Source organism: Aegilops tauschii, chromosome 3 (assembly GCF_002575655.3).
Source record: "Aegilops tauschii subsp. strangulata cultivar AL8/78 chromosome 3, Aet v6.0, whole genome shotgun sequence".
In the NCBI taxonomy this organism is placed as follows: domain Eukaryota; kingdom Viridiplantae; phylum Streptophyta; class Magnoliopsida; order Poales; family Poaceae; genus Aegilops; species Aegilops tauschii.
Window position 1 is genome coordinate 30,765,241 of NC_053037.3, and position 21,203 is coordinate 30,786,443.

Genomic DNA, 21,203 nt, shown 5'->3' on the forward strand with positions numbered 1-21,203 from the left:
GCCTACCCGCAGCATGCATGCCCACCCGCAGAACTGCGCCTGTGCGTTGCATGCATGCCCTCGACGTAGCCCTGCTCCGCCACCCCTATCGACGCAGTAACCTGTCGCATGCCTACCATTACAATTGATGCATCGTCGCATGAAAGCATGCGCCCGGCCACAACGCAGCAGCCCGATGAAGACAACCAAAAAGCCAACGTTGCATTGCGTGCTGTACATGGCGTGCTCCTCTTTGAGGACGCAATACTGGCATGGGGTATCGATGTGGGTATCGATGCCCAGTTCAAACGACGTGCTGCCCGTTACAAGATGGGCAAATGAAGGCGTCCATTATTGTCATGTCTCCCATCGACCAAACGTTGCCCTCTAGCCAGGCCCTAGCAAAGATGTGCAAATTAATGGGCTACGGCATGAATGCACGGGCGGCACACGCAGAGAACTTCATGCAGGCGTGTCCCCTTGACCCATGACGGCACAGACGCGTCCGTGAGCCCGTCCCCCTTGACCCGCGACAAGGATCGCAACCCGTTTCCCACACTCGTGTACACACTTTCATGGGGCGCCACCAAACGCCGCCCGCCCATTAATTCTACGGGGTGAAACCACGTCGCACTTGGGCTATTTAAGCCGGGCACTATCGTCTTCCTCTCCCTCCTCATCCACACCCCATCCTCTGCCTCCTCTTCCCTCCTTCTTCCTTCTTCTCCATCAAACCCGATCGAGCCCTCGAGCCACCCCGCCACCATGCAGTACAACGGCCCCACCTACCGCTTCCCCCCAACCGTGCCGGAAAGGCTCTACCCGGCCGGAGTGTATGTAGAGAGAACCCTTAGGGTTTGGGCGATCTCGAGGTGGAGGGGCGCAAGGGAGTTAACGGAGTTCTTCCTTGCGGCCGGCTTCCGCCACCTCCCCCGCGGCACTCCTCGGATGTACCATCTTGAGGAGGTCAACCACAACGGCGTTGTGGTTGGGCTCCTCGCCACGTTCACTAACCCTTTCGATGCTTTCCATCTCCTCGGGCGAGCGTATTGGGTTGGTTGTGAGTTCATAGCTTTCACAACCTACAATATCTTCACTGACTTCAACGGCATCTTCCCCAACAACGGCGTTATGCACACGCTCCCGTACCCCATCAACAACGGGGAGGAGTGAAGGGAGGCACCCGGAGGAGCGAGGTGGCCTGGAGGAGGAGGAGAAGAAGAACCCGCGTTGCGTTTGGTGCCCCCCGATCTATCTAGCTTGCTATAGATCTATCGTATTAGTTTTTTTAAGTTGTAATCGTTATGCTACTATTATTAAGTTTTATTAGTACTTTAAGTTGTAAGGCCATCATGGAGTTGTAAGGCTATCGTGGAACTATGGGTTGCAATCGTTATGCTTCTATATAATCGTTATGCTACTATATATATTGTGTGTTTCGTGCTATTATTTGTGGATTGCTATGGGTTGTTCTTTCTTATTATTCGTGTATTGCTATGGGTTGCTACACCCCAATCACCACACACACCATCTTCAAAATATTGGCCAAACCATGGACATGCAACTAGGAGCCCCATGCAAATCCACTATATATGGACATGGGTGCAACTAGGAAATGCAAACTAATTTACTTCGGGCACTTCATGCAAGCATGCAACTCATTTAGTTCATGGAACCGTAGACATGCATAAAAACAATTAACATTTAGTTTTAGTGCATCAAAAAATGATCTATCACAAAATTTAGTGCAAGAAAAAGTCCAAAATAAAAACAAGTAACATTTTATTGGGCCCCATTTTATTTGCCGAAGTTAGAGGTGGGCTGGTGCCCCTACGCGGGTGGGCTGGTCTTGGCCATGGTTATTTTCTCAGGGCCCATTTTCTCACGGCCCAACATCTATTCGGCAGCCCAGTTTTGTTTTTACTAGAAACTGAATTTGGGTGTGTACCCTGTTAACTGAAGAACAAAAACAGAGGAAACAGAGCATGAACACTGAATAGGGCCCCTGAGAATATCATTACAATAATTCAAGCAAGTTTTGCTTCACACTAATTCAAATTCATCTAACGAATGATCCCTGGCTAACTCAAACTACTGGGCACCCCTGAAACTAGTTGACACACTAACTGAAACTATAACAAATTCTAGCGATTGATGAACATCAAGTAAAATAAACCCATAGCAATGACACAACCATAAAATGCTCCAGCCATCATATTTGCTTGCTGCTTCAAATCGATCAGATGCTTTAGTTGCTTGCCAATTTTCTTCAATTCACACTTCAGTTCTGCACTGTGCATCATCGGATCGGCTCTGTCCGCCAAATTGGGGGCTTGTTCCACGGCAAGCCGCCCCCCAAAATTGAGCTCTTGGGTTCCGGTTGATCCCTCCAATTTCAACCTTTCAACATAGTCATCGAGCCACTCAAAATGCCCACATTTCTTCAGAACCTGAAAAACAGGGGGCCGGCGGCGCATGAATCCTAGATCCACCACCCAGATCCACCGCCCTAATTCGAGGAAAAAAATAAAGAAATCGGGAGAAATTAGACCATAGGATTGGTCAAGAACACAGATCTAACCTGCCCCGGCTGTGGCTTGCTCAAGCATTTCACAAACTCGCGCCCACGATTGCCATTTTCTTCCCTCACACAAGTCAAACGCTTCAGAGGCTCCATGCGCGGGCAATCGGGGCATCTTGTCAACGGCAGTGGACCGTACTGCGTCCATGATTGGCGGGAGGCCGAAGTCGAGCTAGACATCACTCGCCGGCGGCGCGCTTCGTTGCCGGAGCAGAGGAAGAAGAAGGTGGGAAAGGAAAGGGGCAGGGCAAGCAATGGAGGGCGGGGGTGGTGGGTGGGTAGGCTGGCTCGGGCTCGTGGCTGGCTTGGGTCGGGGCACGCTGATGAGCACGGGCATGCTTGCGTGGATAAGTTGTGGGTCCCACCCGCATGCGAGTAACTGCTAGGGCCCGCGTGTCATAACTCGAATCGCTAACCCCTCCTGTTTTTCATTTCATGGTTAAACAGAGCCATGTCGCATTGGAGCTATTGTTTGCTTCTAAAACATCGCATCACAGCCATTCATTCCAACAACGTCGCACTCCTTCCAATTCGCATGAAAAACGTCGCACATGAGCTATTGGCCCACAGAATGGAGGGATGCACCAGAGTTCATCATGACAGCTCCGCTGGTGCAATGTCAGGCCCGGAAGCTATTATCAGAGTATATAAGAACGTTAATCATCTGGGGCCAGCTTGACCAATATGGTTTCAGAATGATATAGAAAGACAGCTTTTGGCATAGATGGGGCAAAAAGTCAGTCCGGTTTCCTTCGTGGTTGCTTCCTAACCCATTACCAGTCATGTGGTCTTGTTAGTCAAACAAGTCGGCACAGACTTTGACTTGCAGTCAATTCCCTTTAGAATACGCAACATCCAAGGAGTCATGTTAGTCAAACAAGCCGGCATAGACTTTGACTTGCAGTCAATTCCATTTGGCATACGCAACATCCAAGCCAGAATCCATCAATCTGTATCATGGGTAAGATTTTTCTTCTTTCTGATTCAACATTTAAAGAAGCTCAGTCTTGTTTCCTTCTTCCATACGGCTCAGCAACAAGCTCAGTTTTGTAGGCGAAACTTCATCTCCTTGCCTCCAGCCTTCATTTCATCACAGAAAATGTTTCAAGTTCTAGCCATAGCTCTGATATTTCCAGTTCTCACCTACAAAATCAGCATGGCCACGGCAAGCGGCGATGGTCAATTTTTCCATGACTGCCCACCATCAAGGTGTAGTGATGGCAACATAGAGATCCGATTTCCATTCCGCCTTGCAACCAGTCTCCCATCTTGTGGGGCACCTGGCATGGAGCTATCATGCTCTAAGGAAGCAGATACCATCCTACTTCATTCAATTCTTGGATTATGCAAGCACTAGTAGGAAAAGGGGCTTTTACCCCGGTTCATAAGAGCCTTTAGTCCCGGTTCTGGAACCAGGACTAAAGGGTCGTTACTAATGCCCTAGCCCTTTAGTCCCGGTTCTTACACGAACTGGGACTAAAGGCCGTCCACGTGGCCGGTGCGGGGAGCCCAGGCAGGAGGGCCTTTGGTCCCGGTTGGTGGCACCAACCGGGACCAATAGGCATCCACGCGTCAGCACCTGGCAGGAGCTGAGGTTTTTGTTTTTTTTGAAGGGGGGGGGGTTGGGGGTTTTGGGGGGTTAATTTAGGTTGTTATTAGGTACCTATTAAATAGAAGTGTCCTCTCTTATATCTCCGTGCTTGGTTTACCAACGCTACGTACTGCTATGCCTAAACATGGCTTAGATTGAAGTGAAGGCAACATGTGGTGCATGTCGAAAGTAATACTAATCCGGACTTGATCAAGTTTAGATTGTACTACTTTCGACACGCACCACATGCATGTTGCCTTCACTTCAATCCAATCCATGTTCATTTCACCCGCTGATATATAATAACTCTTCATGCGCGCATCATGCATCATCATATATAATAACAAGTCCTACTAATCATCATCATACAACTTCTACTTGTTATTAATAACAAGTCATACGATCATCATCCTCACAGTCATCGAACCAACCCTACTTAATTGTTCTTAGCACATGATCATCAGTATTAGGTAGGACCGAAATACCCTCTTTAAGGTAAAATAGCATAAAACAATATAGACCCTGACTCTCCATTATGGAGAATGGAGATCATCCTGTCTTCAATTCTTGCGCCTCGCTTCCTTTTGCTTCCAAGAACCTCCTTGCGACTGTCCATACATTTTTTTCCATTCTTTGATTTGCATGTCTCCACTTCTTTTAGAAATCCGGTATGGACAGTTGAGATTCGTAGGATGACCTGGTTGTATATTCAAAACATCAAGCCTACCATTCTGATACATCAAATGAGGCACACAATCCTCTGGGATTATCTGTTGAAAAACATAGTAATAACTTCATAGTTAGCAATGATAATGTACTAGTTTTAGAACTATGCAAAATATGCACGGATGTCGTAATAGTAAGAAATCTTACCAGGGTATCTCCATAGTAATTACCGTAGTTCAACACGTGCACTAGTGGCACGTATTGACCATAATGTTGAGGAGTTTGATTGTAGATATTGTAATTCTCAATATCAGTACAAAATCCGACCAGATGAGTTTTCTCCTTATAAGTTAACTCACAGCCATCGGTGTAGTAGGTTCTGTCTACCATGTTCCGCACATTGTTTGAACAATCAAAATAAGCTGTCAATGAAAATAAGCTGTCAACTATTTTGAAATGAACAATATAAATTAGCTAATAACTATGTTTGAGAAACTCACATAGCGGTAGAATTGGAGGCGTATCAACAAGGACCCAAATGTCCATATTGTCTTGCTCGATGTTAGGATCACCAAGATCCATGGTGACAAGCATACCCTCATCAAAACCATACATCTTGCAAAATGCTTCCCAATTTTTGCAACCAAAATGGGTTACGCTCTCAGAATTATACAGCTTTACTTCAAAATCTATATCATGATGGGTCCTTAGGTGAATTTTCTTTGTTTCCATACTTTCATGGTCTTCAAAACCCATCCTCTCCAAGACGTAGCGTCTTGCATGGCATGGGATAAGCTAGCCGAATTGTAAAAGATGAAAAGTACACGTTAAAATAGTTGAAGTCGTGCTTAATTACGAAAAAATAACACTTGTCGTCGTTGCGTACCGTTTCAACATCGAACGTCTCCTCCAGCTTAATACTGAAGCGCCGATCTTCGTCCAGGTGAGGCCTGTCGCACTGACCTCGGTCGTCGTGGCACCAGTCGCACTCCCCCGGGAGACTTTCGTCGTCCGAGTACGACATTTCCTATATTCATAATTCAAATATTAAACATCTACAATTAAATATATGTACTAAATAACCTAAGTTAGATCATTATTATTCATCACGGGTTGACTATCGGTTTGTCGAGTCTTTTCTTGAAAACTCTCAGCTCACGTGGTGTATACATTCGACCGTTGGTGATGGTCGCTCCTCCCTTTGTCCCCGTGTGCATTACACCAAAATGTCTAGCTAGCACACGGGAACAAAGGAGAAGCGACCCCCACGACAACAGTCGGGATTCTTCGTCCTCTCATATATATATGGTGGAACTCTCCCTCACTGATTCCTCTCTGACATTTGCGACCGTCGGTGATGGTAGCTCCTCCTTTCGTTCTCGAGTGCATTACACCAAATTGTCTAGCACACGGGAACGAAGGAGAAGCTACCCCCACGACAACAGTCGGGATTCTTCGTCCTCTCATATATGGTGGAGACTCGACAGACTTACAGTCAACCCGAAATATCGTTTAATTATCTTTCTAAAAGAGGATTTGGCTGGTCTCACCTAGATGTCGGAGGGGGCGGTGACGGGGACGACGGCGGGGATGATGGAGGGGCCGGGGGCTCCTAGATTTCTGCGAAAACAAAAACCCTATAAGCTATCAACTAATCATAGTGCTCTCCAATTTTAGCATTCAAAGTAGGATCGGAGTAGTTTTCCACTTTGAGCATTCAATAAGCAAAATCAAATCACAAAATAAAGTAGTATTCAAATTAGGATGCATTCAATTATAAGCAAAACTACATCATCTCCATGCGTCCGTACATCGTCGAATATTATCACTAATACACCTCGAATACTATCATACATATAGCATTGCTAGTACAGATAGAACAGTAGCGCCCGACGGGTATCGGCGCGGGCGGTGGACACCCAAAGGGACGGAACCATCACAGGATCATAGCTCCAGTGAGATCCCTGAAGAACCTGCCAGGTATTGTCGAACCTGCCCTCCAACGCAACCATGTAGCGACGGACGTGCTGGTCCTCCTCGCTGACACGGTGACGTACCACCTCCGCGGTGTCCGGAAGCCTCGGCACCGTCACTGGCCCACGCGAGCGCCACCAAACAAGGATCGGGTCAACGACGGGCTGGTTCCTCACCAACCTACGCCCACCGGAAGGTAGCACCTCCCAAAACCAGCCCGACGGAGCCCAGTCCCGGACATGGCCCCTCTGATCAAGCCGGCCTCCTCCGCCGAGTCGACGATGAGGATGCGGGATAGGCATCGTCGACGTCGATGCGGGAATAATTGCTTTAACTAAAAAAACAAACTAGTTCTATTAATTTCCTTACTATAAATAGAATAAAGCAGTACTTACTAAAAATAAACTAGCTAGTTTAAATAGTTCTATTATTTTTCTAACTAATTCTATTAAACACTTTCTAAGTAGTACTTACTAAAAGTTATCGGGGAGGGGGGTACATATATCGACAACGACATACCCGATAAAAAATAAGAAGAGGAAGAAGACGAAAAAAAAGAGGAGAAGAAGAAAGGAATAGAGGAGGAGATCGAAGAAAAAAAATAAAAAAAGAGGAGAAGAAGAAGGAATAGAGGAGAAGAAGAAAAAATAGAAGAATATATTATTCTATTTCTTCTTCTTCTCCTCTATTTCTTCTTCTTCTACTCTTTTTTTCTTCTTTTTCATCTTCTTATTTATTTCTCCTCTACTTCCTCTCCTCTTCTTCTTCTTCTTCTTCTTCTTCTTCTCCTTCTTCCTCTTCTTATTTTCCTTTTTTCTCTCCTTCTTTTTCTTCTAAATATGAACATATATAAATGACTTTGATCATACACAATTTCTATGAACAAAAAAAATCATAAAAATTCTATGAACAAAATTACAACAGAAAAAATCATAAAAATTCTATGAAAAAATTGATATATTCTTTGTATATATATGAACATACAAAAATTTGCATATTCAATAATAATATCACCAAAAAAATCTAAACTACACATCTAAATTACAACAACTAAATTAACTACACATCTAACTACACATCCAAATTAATACAACTAAATTACAAAAATCTAAACTACAAATATATAATAGCTAGGGGGCGCGGCGGCAGCGGCGGCGGCCATTACAGGGAGGAGGAGGAGGGGATCGGGGCGGCGCTCACAGGGTGGCGGAGGGCGACGGCGTGGGTGGCGGAGGGCGACGGCGACCGTGGCGGGCCGGGGGCGGAGGGCGGCGACGGTGACGTACGGGGCGACGGCTCGGGGGCACGCGGCGGAGGCCGACAGCGACGGCGGCGGGGGGCGGAGGACGACGATGACGGGCGATGGCGTGGGCTCGGGGGCACGGGCGACGGCGACGACGGCGGGGCAGCCTGGCGGCGTAGATCGAGCTCGCGGCGTCGTTGGGCGGGGGGACACTGGCGATGGAAATCAGAAAATTTCCTAAGTGCTTCTTATATAGCAAAGACTTTGGTCCCGGTTCAACGCACAAACCGGAACCAATACCTACCCTTTAGTCCCAGTTGGTGGCACCAACCGGGACCAAAGGCCTCTTTTCACCAGCGCAAAGGGCGGGAAGCAGAGGGCTTTGGTCCCGGTTGGTGGCACCAACCGGGACCAAAGGGGAGCATTGGTTCCGGTTGGAGCCACCAACCGGGACTAATGTGCTGGCGCGGTGCGGTGGGAAGTTTAGTCCCACCTCGCTAGCTGAGAGAGCTCAGCACCTGTTTATAAGCTGCGTTGCAGCTCAGGTGCTGAGCTCCTCTCTAATATGCAGGCATTACATGCCTACCTTTGTCACTGCCATGTTGGGCCTATTGGGCCTGCGGGCCTGCATCCTGGCCCATGTGCAGATGGGTTTCTAGTCGTATGCAGGCCGTGTGGCCCATTAGGCGGCATTTTATTTTTTCCAGTATTTTTTCTTTTTTGAATTATTTATTTTCTTTTGATTTTTGCTTTATTTTTTTATTCTTTTTGCTTTTAGCTCAGAATAATTATAAACTTTCTGTTACTCCATTAGTTTCCAAATTTGAATAGTTTAAATTTCATCCGGAAACTCGTCTGTTACAAAGGGATTTTATTTTTTAAAACTTATTTGAACTCCTGACTTTTTGTGTGTTCAAAATGCACCATTCAAAGCCACATCATCATTTTTCAATCCTTTCTGACTTCATTTGTTATTTTTCATGCATTTACTAATTATTTTGAGCTATAAGACCCTAAAATTGAAAAGCATTTCAAATGAACTCTGAAAAGGTTGAAAGTTGGCATGATATCATCATTTCATCCACATAGCATGTGCAAGAAAGTTGAGAGGGTTACGGCAAAAACTGGATGCACTTCGTATGCAAAACGGACAATCTCTTTCAAAGTATCGGGATTTCATCCGGAAACTCGTCTGTTACAAAGGGATTTCATTTTTTAAAACTTATTTGAACTCCTAACTTTTTGTGTGTTCAAAATGCACCATTCAAAGCCACATCATCATTTTTCAATCCTTTCTGACTTCATTTGTTATTTTTCATGCATTTACTAATTATTTTAAGCTATAAGACCCTAAAATTGAAAAGCATTTCAAATGAACTCTGAAAAGGTTTTGTTTCTACTTACAACAAAAAACTTATTTATTTTATTTCTAATTACTTATGTATTTTACTTTAATTATTTTATTTTTATTTATTTTACTGCTGCTATTTTTATTTATTTTACTGCTGCTTTTTTTTACTTAATTTATTAAGGTTTATTTATTGTAGTTACTATAGTTTATTTTATTTTATTTTATTAAGGTTTATTTAGTTTTATTAAGGTTTATTTATTTTATAAATATAAAAAATGAACATAGATGCGCTTATAGAGAAAATTAAACCTAAATTCACAGTAAATTTCAATTTACTGTGAATTTAGGTGAAATTTCTTGTATAAGGGCATCTATTTTCACTTTAAGAGAAGCTCAACAAGGCATAGAGGGACGGGCTTATAAACTGGTGTGAGCGCCCTTCGGTTGGCGAGGTGGGACTAAACACTGGCCGCAACTAGGACCAGCCCTTCAGTCCCGGTTTGTGGTATGAACCGGGACTAAAGGGTGGTGGGCCAGGAGCGTGGCCCATTGGTCCCGGTTTGTACTACCAACCGGGACCAAAGGGTCCATACGAACCGGGACCAATGCCCACGAGGCCCCGGCCGGCCCCCTGGGCTCACGAACTGGGACCAATGCTCACATTAGTCCTGGTTCGTGACTGAACCGGGGCTAATGTGAAAACTGCCCTGTGACCTAAGCCCTGTTTTCTACTAGTGAAGGTCACTGCAATCGACTATAGCGGTGGTACCCTGAATGTCATCCCGCTTGAAGAATCATGGACTCGGTGCCCGCTTCAGAAGATCTCTACCACCAACCTATCAACTACTCTCTACCACGAACCTATCAACTACTGTATACGTACCATGTACATCTCAAACTGCAACACTGGTACGCTGTTCAAGAGAGTTCAAACCAGATAAGAAGGCTCGTGTTACACCAGGTACAAGGGACAGTGTTGTTGGCCCAATCTCTTGCCTTAGCAACACAAGCCAACTCATGTATTTGATGGACTCTGCTGAATCCATGTCTCTTCTTCCCTTATATTGTACAGTGGTGTTGAATGGCATTTTGCTGCCTACTCCGTTGGGTTATGGTAGCAGATATTTTGTTCTCTTCAATATAAAGGCCAAAAGAATCCCGATAACCTTATTTTGGTCGGTTCCTAACATAACAAACATTTGTCAAGACTCTGAGCAAAAAGGGCACCCATGCGGATTCAGCTCACAACGCAGGCAGGCATTCTGCAAGAACCAAGGTACTATTTCTGACTTCTGAAGCACCAAAAAACAAGTTCAGAACATTTCCATGCCATAAATTATCTTGACAGAATGTCTAAAGGATTCAATAAAGAACAATTATCTTTATCCCATCACTGTGACATATGCAAATATGTTTGCTAACCAGCATATCTGAGTTCAATAAGTATTTCACGCCACCATGGTTCTGATACTCCAACCATATCCATTGTGAAAAGCATTATAGTTATCTTCAATATTGCTGAACTGATAACTATATTAAGCTCCAACAATTCTAACAAACAGGCTGGTTGAGGTATAAGATTGCTATAAGTTCTTTTAAGCCCTTTAAATATAAGGACATTCTCTAATAGACTCACTATTCACTAGGATGTTTAGGTTTTATGTTCATGTTGTAGAAGTCATACCAACCACACTAGTAGAAAAAGGACCATTTGTCCCGGTACGGGCACCGGGACTAAAGGGTCGGTAAGTATGCCCAATACCTTTAGTCCCGGTTCTTATACGAACCAGGACAGATGGGGCTCCACGTGGACACTACGGCTTGCCCTGGCAGGGGGCCTTTTGTCCCGGTTGGTAGCACCAAACGGGACCAATAAGCTACCACGCGTCAGCAGTTCAGGGGCTAGGGTTTTTGGTTTGTTTTCTAAAGGGGAGGGGGGGGGGGGTTGGGGGTTTTGGGGGCTTTTGTAGGGTTAATTTAGGTGTTTCATATATTGTGTTAGCTAGCTAATAGACAGAAGTGTCCTCTCTTATCTTCGTGCTTGGTCGACGCTACGTACTATACGCATAGAGAGGACTCCACACGCTAGCTAGTAAGCAAATGAAGGAAACCATTAAGTACAAAAGATCGTCATGAACACATGCATACAGAGAGAAGTGATATCGACCTCTCCTTCTCCGAGAGATTGGTCGAACAACAAGTTTTCGTATATCTATCCGACGCTACTACTGGCTACATATATACAATATAAGATCTCTTACAATCCCCTAATATATGTACTCAACTTCCACATGGTATTCTCCGGCATTATTGATGACGTGATCAAGAAAGAATCCCACCAATTCCTCTTGAATTGCTTTCATGCGATCTTGTGCTAGGAGTTCATCCCGCATCTGCCACGTCTAATTTGAAGAAGGGGGTCAATACATATATATGAATGAAACTCAACATAAATGATGGTAATAAAATGAAATTGTGAATATTATTGCTTACGCACTTCATATTGTCTTTTAGAGTAGCCCCGCTTATTCTTGGGGTCGCGTTGTAGATGAACTCGCAAAAGTAGTATCCACAGCGATTATTCCCGGGTTCCTGCCACAAGCACTTTACGAGAAATAGAGGTCAATCAAACTGATAATGCAGCATTATAAATGGCATTGATGAAAGTAGCTATAATCAACGGGAGATGTGCGGAACTAGCTAGTAGTACTTACTTTCGGGTATTTAAATCGCAGCTCCCCCAGCAGTCCCGGAGCTTGTGCGGTGAATACTTTCCAAACCCTGCGAGACAAAGAAAACAATTACTTGATATCAGGAAATGAACAAAGTTGCCGATATGGTGCGATAATGATCGATTGAACTTACTTCTTGAGCATTTTAGTCATGTCCGCATAGTCCTCGGGATCTTTTCGTCTCGAGTCTAAAACGGTTACTAGTCCCTGCTCAAGCTTAATCTCTAGGAGAATATAGTGGAACTTGCGCACGCATGCATAACTCATCAATTACATTACTATAACCTCGAGTAATAAGGGAAACCGAATATGCACAAGACAGTAACACTCACTTGAAATTCTAAGGAAAGAGTATTTTATCTTTGTTTTGATTTATTAGCAAGGATTTGAGCAAGTTGGCCTCGGTTTCTTTGGCATGAAATCTAAACGTAAATTCATCTATGAGATTTGTGTTAATGAACCCAATATTATAGATTTTTGCTTTTCTGCATTCGACGATCTTCAATCTGCATAATATAGTGAGGATAATTATATATACATGCAATGAAAGAGCTGAGTTATATATAGAGACTTAATGACAGAAGTAGTATTTACAGACAGTAGCAAGTGACCGTTAATTTATCGAGGGCCTTTTGATTGAAAAACTGGAAGAACTCCTCAAATGGAATAGTCAACAGATCAATTCCAACGAGGTCGTGCTCCTCTTTAACTCTCAGCGTCAAAGTATCCTTCCCCCAGACTCTCTACAGGTTTTCATGTACCAATCATGGAATCTTTGCATCATCGTTGTTAGAGGAGTTCCATCTTTGACGAGAGGCTTCCTGTATTGGTATCTGAATTCGTCCACCTCCATTATATCAAAATGTGCATCGTCGTCGTGCATGTAATCTGCAGGATTGGTACCGGGCAAGATCCCCGGATGATTAGCGATGATATCGCTAGACACCTTGAGAGGGGGGCACGATTGGTTCGCTTGTTCACCGAGCTGGGGATTTTTTTCCCAGCTCGTCGTTCTGCTAATTAACCTTCGATCACTGCAAGTACTTCCCGACCGCTCCGCTTTGATATATGACCTTTCAATAATGCGCTCATAGTTGGTTTTCGGCGGAGACGATGGTGGTTTCTTCAGGGCATCAATAGTGCACTTTGCTTTCACCGGATCTATCTTCTCCTTCGGAGGTGGATGTTTCTTAGCTCTTTGCGTTTCGAAGAAGTCCTTCACATAGGCTTGACAGATCTCCTCATTTTCCTCCGCGGTCATCTCATATGGTAACTTCTCTACAGGCTTGAGAGATGGACCGAATCTGTATTGCCACCCAGCTTTGGCTGTACTACTAGACGCCGGAGCAGACGGAGCGGCTGCGGCTGTCTTCTTTCCTTGCTTACGAGGCGGAGAAGAAGGACTACGACGTGCCGGAGCAGCCGGAGCGGCGGCAACTCTCTTGCACCCTTGCTGACGAGGTGGAGGAGGAGGCGGGCTGCTCGGACACGCCGGCACAGGCTAAGAAGGAGGCGAAGTGCCGCCACACACCGGAGAAGGAGGCGGAGTGCCCTGAACACTCATCGGAGGAGGAGGCGGAGTGCCCTGACTCGCTGGAGGAGGAGGAGGAGGAGGAGGCGGAGGCATCCAGTTAGGAAGGTTGATGAACTCCTTCTGCTATAGGCATGGAGTCTTCAGAGCAGAACCCAGCCGAGTCTCCCCTTCACCGGTAGGGTGGTCAAGCTCGAGCTCCTCAAATCCCTCCATTATTTCATCCACCATCACCCTAGCATATCCTTCTGGAATCGTCCGACAGTGAAAAGTTGCGCCGGGTTCAGGTGGTGCAACAGAGCCGACAGCCGCGTTGACTTTGAAGTTCTGCCATTTCGTCATAAGGTGGCAATGTTGAGACTCCGTGATAGTATCCCCGGGGTAGCTACCAGGAGCCATGAAGACGGGCTCCCAAAGCAGCTCGGTGGAAGCCACACTGCTTATCCGCTGAGATGGTGGGGTAGCTTCGACAGGTCGCTTGCTGTGAACTGCTTCTCGTTCCTCTAGCGCTTTTACCCTTGCATGCAGCGGCTGCAGTTGGGTCTGCTCCACTTTCCTCCTCCTCTCCTGGCCTTTGTAACTGCCTGCATCCGGAAACCCAGCCTTCCACAGAACGGAGCCTCGCGTGCCTCATGTCCGTCCAGGGTGCTCAGGATTCCTGAGGGCCATTGTGAGCTCGTTGTTCTCTCTGTCGGGAACGAACGTCCCTTCCTGCGCTGCGGCAATATACTCCTGAAGCTTCGTGACGGGTATTCGCAGTTGCTCGTTCGTCCAAATGCACTTCCCTATTTCAGGGTTCAAGGTTCCGCCAACCCTGAAGAACCAAGTCCTTGAACGGTCTGGCCAGTTCAATGTCTCTGGTTCGACCCCTTTATCAAGCAGGTCATTCTCAGCCTTTTCCCACAACGGCCGGGCTTTGAGGTAGCCACCTGACCCCGTGCGATGGTGATGCTCCTTCTTCGCAGCATTTTTCTTGTTTATCGCTGACATCTTCTTACTCTTGTCTGATGTCTTGTGGGACACAAATGCGTCCCAGTGATCTCTCATCTTCTCAAACCGGCCGGTGAATTCTGGTGTCTCTTCTTTGTCGACAAATTTTGTTTTTAGCTCATTCTTCCACCTCCTGAATAGATCTGCCATCTTCCTAAGAGCATGAGACTTAACCAATGGCTCTATAATAGTTGGCTTCTCCGGATCCTCCTCTGGCGGTAGGATGAAATTTGCCTTCAGCGCGGTCCAAAGATCATCTTTCTGCCTATCGTTGACATAAGACACCTCAGGGTCTTCATTCTTAGGCTTATACCATTGGTGGATGCTGATCGGGATCATGTCCCTAACAAGAACCCCGCACTGAGCAGAAAATGCTTCATTGGTCCGGATGGGTTCAATCAGTTGGCCATCGCGCGTGATTGCTGTGATCGTGAACCTTTCATCCAAGCACAACTTTTTCTTCGGGCCTCGTCTCGTTACCGAAGTTGTGCTCGATCCGGAGGGCTAGAAAAAAGAAGAAAGAAGAGAGTTAATATGTGTACATACCAAAACAATCAATGCATCAATTAGCTATAGTCAGCACATGCTTAATTAATATATATACCTGGCCGGACTCCGTTCGGTCACCGAAGCCGTCATCACGGTGTCCTTCTTCCACTAGCATTCGGTCACCGAAGCCATCATAATCATGTCCTTCCTCCTCCATTGTTCGATCACCGTAGCCTACTTCACCCTCTCCTTCTAGACCATCGGTGTCGTTGAGATACGACAAGAGATCACCTCCGGCTGCGATTATGTCCCCCAACACCTGTTCTGCTTCCTCGTCTCGGTCGTGCTCCATAGTTTCTGCAAATATTACAACATGGCAATTATTATACAAAACATGACAGATGGATATATTAGTGGCAAACGTAGACCTAGCTAGCTAATCACAACAAGGAATCATATTAGTGGCCTCGACGCTTCTCAAGGGTTAGGGGTGGCCTCAGCAACACTTCTAGGGTTCGCCAACACAATGGATGCTTCCCGGTGCTCACTTCGTTGCCCGCTCTTCCACATCGCCGTCGTCACGCCTGGGACGCCTGGTAAGATCGAGGCCCTAAACTCCCTACTCTTCTCCTCATATTTGCAGTTGAGTCAGTGCTAATCTCCTTGTGCTTGGAAAACAGTGTTCGAAACTACTGTACTAGTTTGAAGAACAGTTTACTGAAACTTTCGCTAGATCATTTTCAGTTAGGACATGGAAATAGTTTGAACTATTGTAGGATTATTATAGACAATCAGTAAGAGTTGTTGTATATATCAGTTTCTGCACAGATGCTAGAAGCTTTTCTTGAACCTAGTTGTTTGTTGGGGGGAAATCATTTCGTAAGTAAAAAAATCCACACTAAACCTTGATATGGAAAGTATTGGTTTTGATGCTGCTGTTCTCCAGTTTAATGCTAGTGGTAAAATTTGGAACCTGAAAACCCAAATCAGTTCAACTTAACAGAGAATACACTGTTTTGAACCTCATTACAGTGTTTTGAGGTTTTGTACACCAGCCATCTTCTTGATCTTCTCATTAACCCGTTTCTATGTCAGGTGCATGCCGAAGGAGGTCTTAGCGCAACATTATCAGGTCAGGCGGAGCAAGAATATCAAAGTGGAGCTGGGTGTCAAGGAGCATGCACATTGTGACACCAATCAAACCGGGATTGACAATAGTGTGCATAGAATATTGAGGATTGGTATCCAGGAGAATGCACATCGTCACAGCGAGCAAAATGTGATCGATGGATTGGCTCTGGAGCTGGATGCCATGTTGTATTGAGCTGGAGATGAGAAAGTGAGAAGCATACCTCCCCGCAGGTGCTCTGTGTTGCTCTTTTTCTCAGTGTGTGCTAACGTGTGAGAGTGATTCCTGCGAGTTCTGAGTCACTGGAGTTTTGTTTAGGGGAGGAGCAAGGTGGGAGTTCCGCTGCCGCAAGCCTCTGTAGCCACCAAAAACCAATCGGGACCCTGTTCCGGCACCCTCCCGGAGAGGGGATCCCTCACCGGTGTCCATCTTCATCATCCCGGCGCTCTCCATGACGAGAAGGGAGTAGTTCACCCTCAGGCCTGAGGGTATGTACCAGTAGCTATGTGTTTGATCTCTCTCTCTCTCTCTCTCTCTCTCTCTCTCTCTCGTGTTCTTGATTTGGCACGATCTTGATGTATCGCGAGCTTTGCTATTATAGTTGGATCTTATGATGTTTCTCCCCCCCTCTCTCTTGTAATGGATTGAGTTTTCCCTTTGAAGTTATCTTATCGGATTGAGTCTTTAAGGATTTGAGAACACTTGATGTATGTCTTGCATGTGCTTATCTGTGGTGACAATGGGATATTCACGTGATCCACTTGATGTATGTTTTGGTGATCAACTTGCGAGTTCCGTGACCTCTGAACTTATGCATAGGGGTTGGCACACGTTTTCGTCTTGACTCTCCGGTAGAAACTTTGGGGCACTCTTTGAACTTATTTGTGTTGGTTGAATAGATGAATCTGAGATTGTGTAATGCATATCGTATAATCATACCCACGGATACTTGAGGTGACATTGGAGTATCTAGGTGACATTAGGGTTTTGGTTGATTTGTGTCTTAAGGTGCTATTCTAGTACGAACTCTAGGATAGATCGAACGGAAAGAATAGCTTCGTGTTATTTTACTACGGACTCTTGAATAGATCGATCAGAAAGGATAACTTTGAGGTGGTTTCGTACCCTACAATAATCTCTTCGTTTGTTCTCCGCTATTAGTGACTTTGGAGTGACTCTTTGTTGCATGTTGAGGGATTGTTATATGATCTAATTATGTTATCATTATTGAGAGAACTTGCACTAGTGAAAGTATGAACCTTAGGCCTTGTTTCCTAGCATTGCAATACCGTTTACGCTCACTTTTATCGCTTGCTACCTTGCTGTTATTATATTTTCATATTACAAAAACCTATATCTGCCATCCATATTGCACTTGTATCACCATCTCTTCGCCGAACTAGTGCACCTATACAATTTACCATTGTATTGGTTGTGTTGGGGACACAAGAGACTCTTTGTTATTTGGTTGCAGGGTTGTTTGAGAGAGACCATCTTCATCCTACACCTCCCACGGATTGATAAACCTTAGGTCATCCACTTGAGGGAAATTTGCTACTGTCCTACAAACCTCTGCACTTGGAGGCCCAACAACGTCTACAAGAAGAAGGTTGTGTAGTAGACATCAGGCACCAACCGAGACTAAAGGGGAGGCATTGGTCCTGGTTGGTGCCACGAACCGGGACCAAAGGTGGGCGGTCCCAGTTCGTGCCACCAACCGGGACCAATAGCCTGTGCCTGGCGCAGCCGCGGTGGATGTTTAGTCCCACCTCGCTAGCTAAGGGGCTTCCGCACCAGTTTATAAGCGCGGCTCTGCCTCCCCTTTCGAACTCCTCTGAACTGCAGGCTTATGGGCCTAAACACACTGTATCTGCCTGTGGGCCTACTGGGCTTTCTGCGGGCCTGAATCCGGGTGGGTTTCTAGTCGTATTCAGGCCGTGGTGGCCGAGTAGGTGGCATTTTTTAATTTTTTTTCCATTTTTTCTTTGTTGCTTTATTTTTTTATTTTGTTTCTACTTACAACAAGATACTTACTGTTGCTATTTCTATTTATTTTATTAAAGATTATTTATTTTATTTTATTAAAGTTTATTTTATTTTATTTTGTTTCTACTTATTTATTTTATTAAAGTTTATTTTATTTTGTTTCTACTTATTTATTTTATTAAAGTTTATTTTATTTTATTTTGTTTCTACTTATTTATTTTATTTTATTTTGTTTCTACTTATTTATTTTATTAAAACTTATTTTGTTTCTACTTATTTATTTTATTAAATTTTATTTTATTTTATTTTGTTTCTACTTATTTATTTTATTTTCTTTTTTGCTTTTTTATTTATTTTATGGAAATTCTATTTGCTTTTAATGTTCTGAACAGAAAATGCTTAAATAATTTTAGTTACATAAATTTTATATAATTTTAGTTTCAATAATACTAGAGGTTTATAAAAGCTTTTTAGTTGATTACTTTAGCTATTAGAGTTTCATTAAAGTTTTCTAATTCATTCTTTTTTCTATTAGTACGGGTTCTAAGGCTGGGGCCCCACGAGCACCTTTAGTACCGGTTCGAAGGCTGGGGCCCCACGAGCACCTTTAGTACCGATTCGTGGCATGAACCAATAATAGAGTTTTTTAGTTGATTCTTTCTACAACTGTTTTTTAGTCCCACCTCGCGAAGCGAGAGGCACTTGCAGCGGTTTATAAGCCCTGAGTGCAGAGACAATGAAGGAGAGGCACAATGCTTACCTACACGTTGCTTAGCTTCAGGCCTTGAAATGGTGTAGACTGCATGGAGCTATTTGTGGTTTCTCAAGGCCTGAAGCTAAGCAATGTGCAGGTGAGCATTGTGCCTCTCTTTTATTTTTAATAACTTATTACAACTCTAGACTTTTTTGCGTTCAGTATGCACCATTCAAAGCCACGTCATCAACTTTCAACCCTTTCTGACATAATTTGTTATTTTTCATGCATTTACTGAATTTTTTAGCTATAAGACCCTGAAATTGAAAAGCATTTCAAATGAACTCTGAAAAGGTTGAAAGTTGGCATGGTATCATCATTTCACCCACATATCATGTGCAAAAAAGTAGAGAGGGTTACGGGAAAAACTGGATGCATTTCGTGTACGAAATGAAGAATCTCTTTCGAAGTATGAGGGTTTCATACGGAAACTCATCTGTTACAAAGGAATTTCATTTTTTTAAACTTATTTGAACTCCAGACTTTTTCTGTGTTCAAAATGCACCATTGAAAGCCACATCATCAATTTTCAACCCTTTCTGACTTCATTTGTTATTTTTCATGCATTTACTGATTTTTTTGAGCTATAAGACCCTGAAATGGAAAGTCATTTCAAATGAACTCTGAAAAGGTTGAAAGTTGGCATGGTATCATCATTTCACCCACATAGCATGTGCAAAAAAGTAGAGAGGGTTACGGCAAAAACTGGATGCACTTCGTGTACAAAACGGACAATCTGTGTCGAGGTATCAGGGTTTCATACGGAAACTCGTCCGTTACAACAGGCATTTGATTTCTTCACATGTAACTGCAGTGATATTCTAGATCAAAGGCATCATCATAACAGTTGTGGAGAGAAAGTCTTCACTTTTTCTTCGCTTGTGTCCGTTGCTTATTGCGCCGTAACCATGGATAATCTTCATCGTTTTTCAGGGTGCTTGGGTCAGCCTTGACTTTGAAGGGAGGAATTTCATGAAACTTTTCATAATCTTCGGACATGTCTGTCTTGCTCTGTGTACCCAAGATTGTTCAGATCCACTATTGTCATTCCGTATTGTGGGTCTACCTGTACCCCGCCTCATGACAGATTGACCCATTTGCACTTAAACAAAGGGACCTTAAAATCATGTCCGTAGTCAAGTTCCCATGTGTCCACTATGTAACCATAATATGTGTCCTTTCCCCTCTTGGTTGGTGCTCTTTTGATCTTGGGCGATCGTGTAAAATGTATTCCCATTTATCTCGTATCCTTTGTAAGTCAATACAGTCGAAGATGGTCCCCTGGACAACGAGTACAACTCACCACAAATAGTGTTGTCACCACTGAGACGTGTTTCCAACCAACTGCCGAAAGTCCTGATGTGTTCACATGTAATCCAGTCGTCACACTGCTCCCGGTGTTTGGAGCGCAGACTGTTCTTGTGTTCATCGACATACGGGGTCACCAAGGTAGAGTTCTGTAGAACTGTGTAGTGTGCTTGAGACCAAGAGTGCCCGTCCCTGCATATTATTGAGTCCCCTCCAAGCATGCCTTTTCCAGTCAGTCTCCCCTCATACCGCGATTTAGGGAGACCAATCTTCTTAAGGCCAGGAATGAAGTCAACACAAAACCCAATGACATCCTCTGTTTGATGGCCCATGGAGATGCTTCCTTCTGGCCTAGCGCGGTTACGGACATATTTCTTTAGGACTACCATGAACCTCTTAAAGGGGAACATGTTGTGTAGAAATACAGGGCCCAGAATGACAATCTCGTTGACTAGATGAACTAGGACGTGCGTCATGATATTGAAGAAGGATGGTGGGAACACCAGCTCGAAACTGACAAGACATTGCGCCACATCACTCCTTAGCCTTGGTATGATTTCTGGATCGATCACCTTCTGAGAGACTACATTAAGGAATGCACATAGCTTCACAAATGGCTAATTAGACGTTTTCCGGTAGAAGCCCCCTCAATGCAACCGGAAGCAGTTGCGTCATAATCACGTGGCAGTCATGAGACTTTAGGTTCTGGAACTTTTTCTCTGGCATATTTATTATTCTCTTTATATTCGACGAGAAGTCAGATGGGACCTTCATACTGAGCAGGCATTCAAAGCAGATTTACTACTCTTCTTTGGTAAGAGCGTAGCTGGCAGGACCTTCATACTGCTTTGGAGGCATGCCCTCTTTTTCGTGCAAACGTTGCAGGTCCTTCCGTGCCT

The 21,203-nt window shown here is 44.5% G+C and overlaps 1 pseudogene; it reads left to right on the forward strand.

Annotated features, from left to right (window-relative positions):
* Nucleotides 1-3,616: 3,616 nt before the first annotated feature.
* The window catches only part of LOC141042663 (rust resistance kinase Lr10-like), a 97,316-nt pseudogene continuing 79,729 nt past the window's right edge, over nt 3,617-21,203 (forward strand).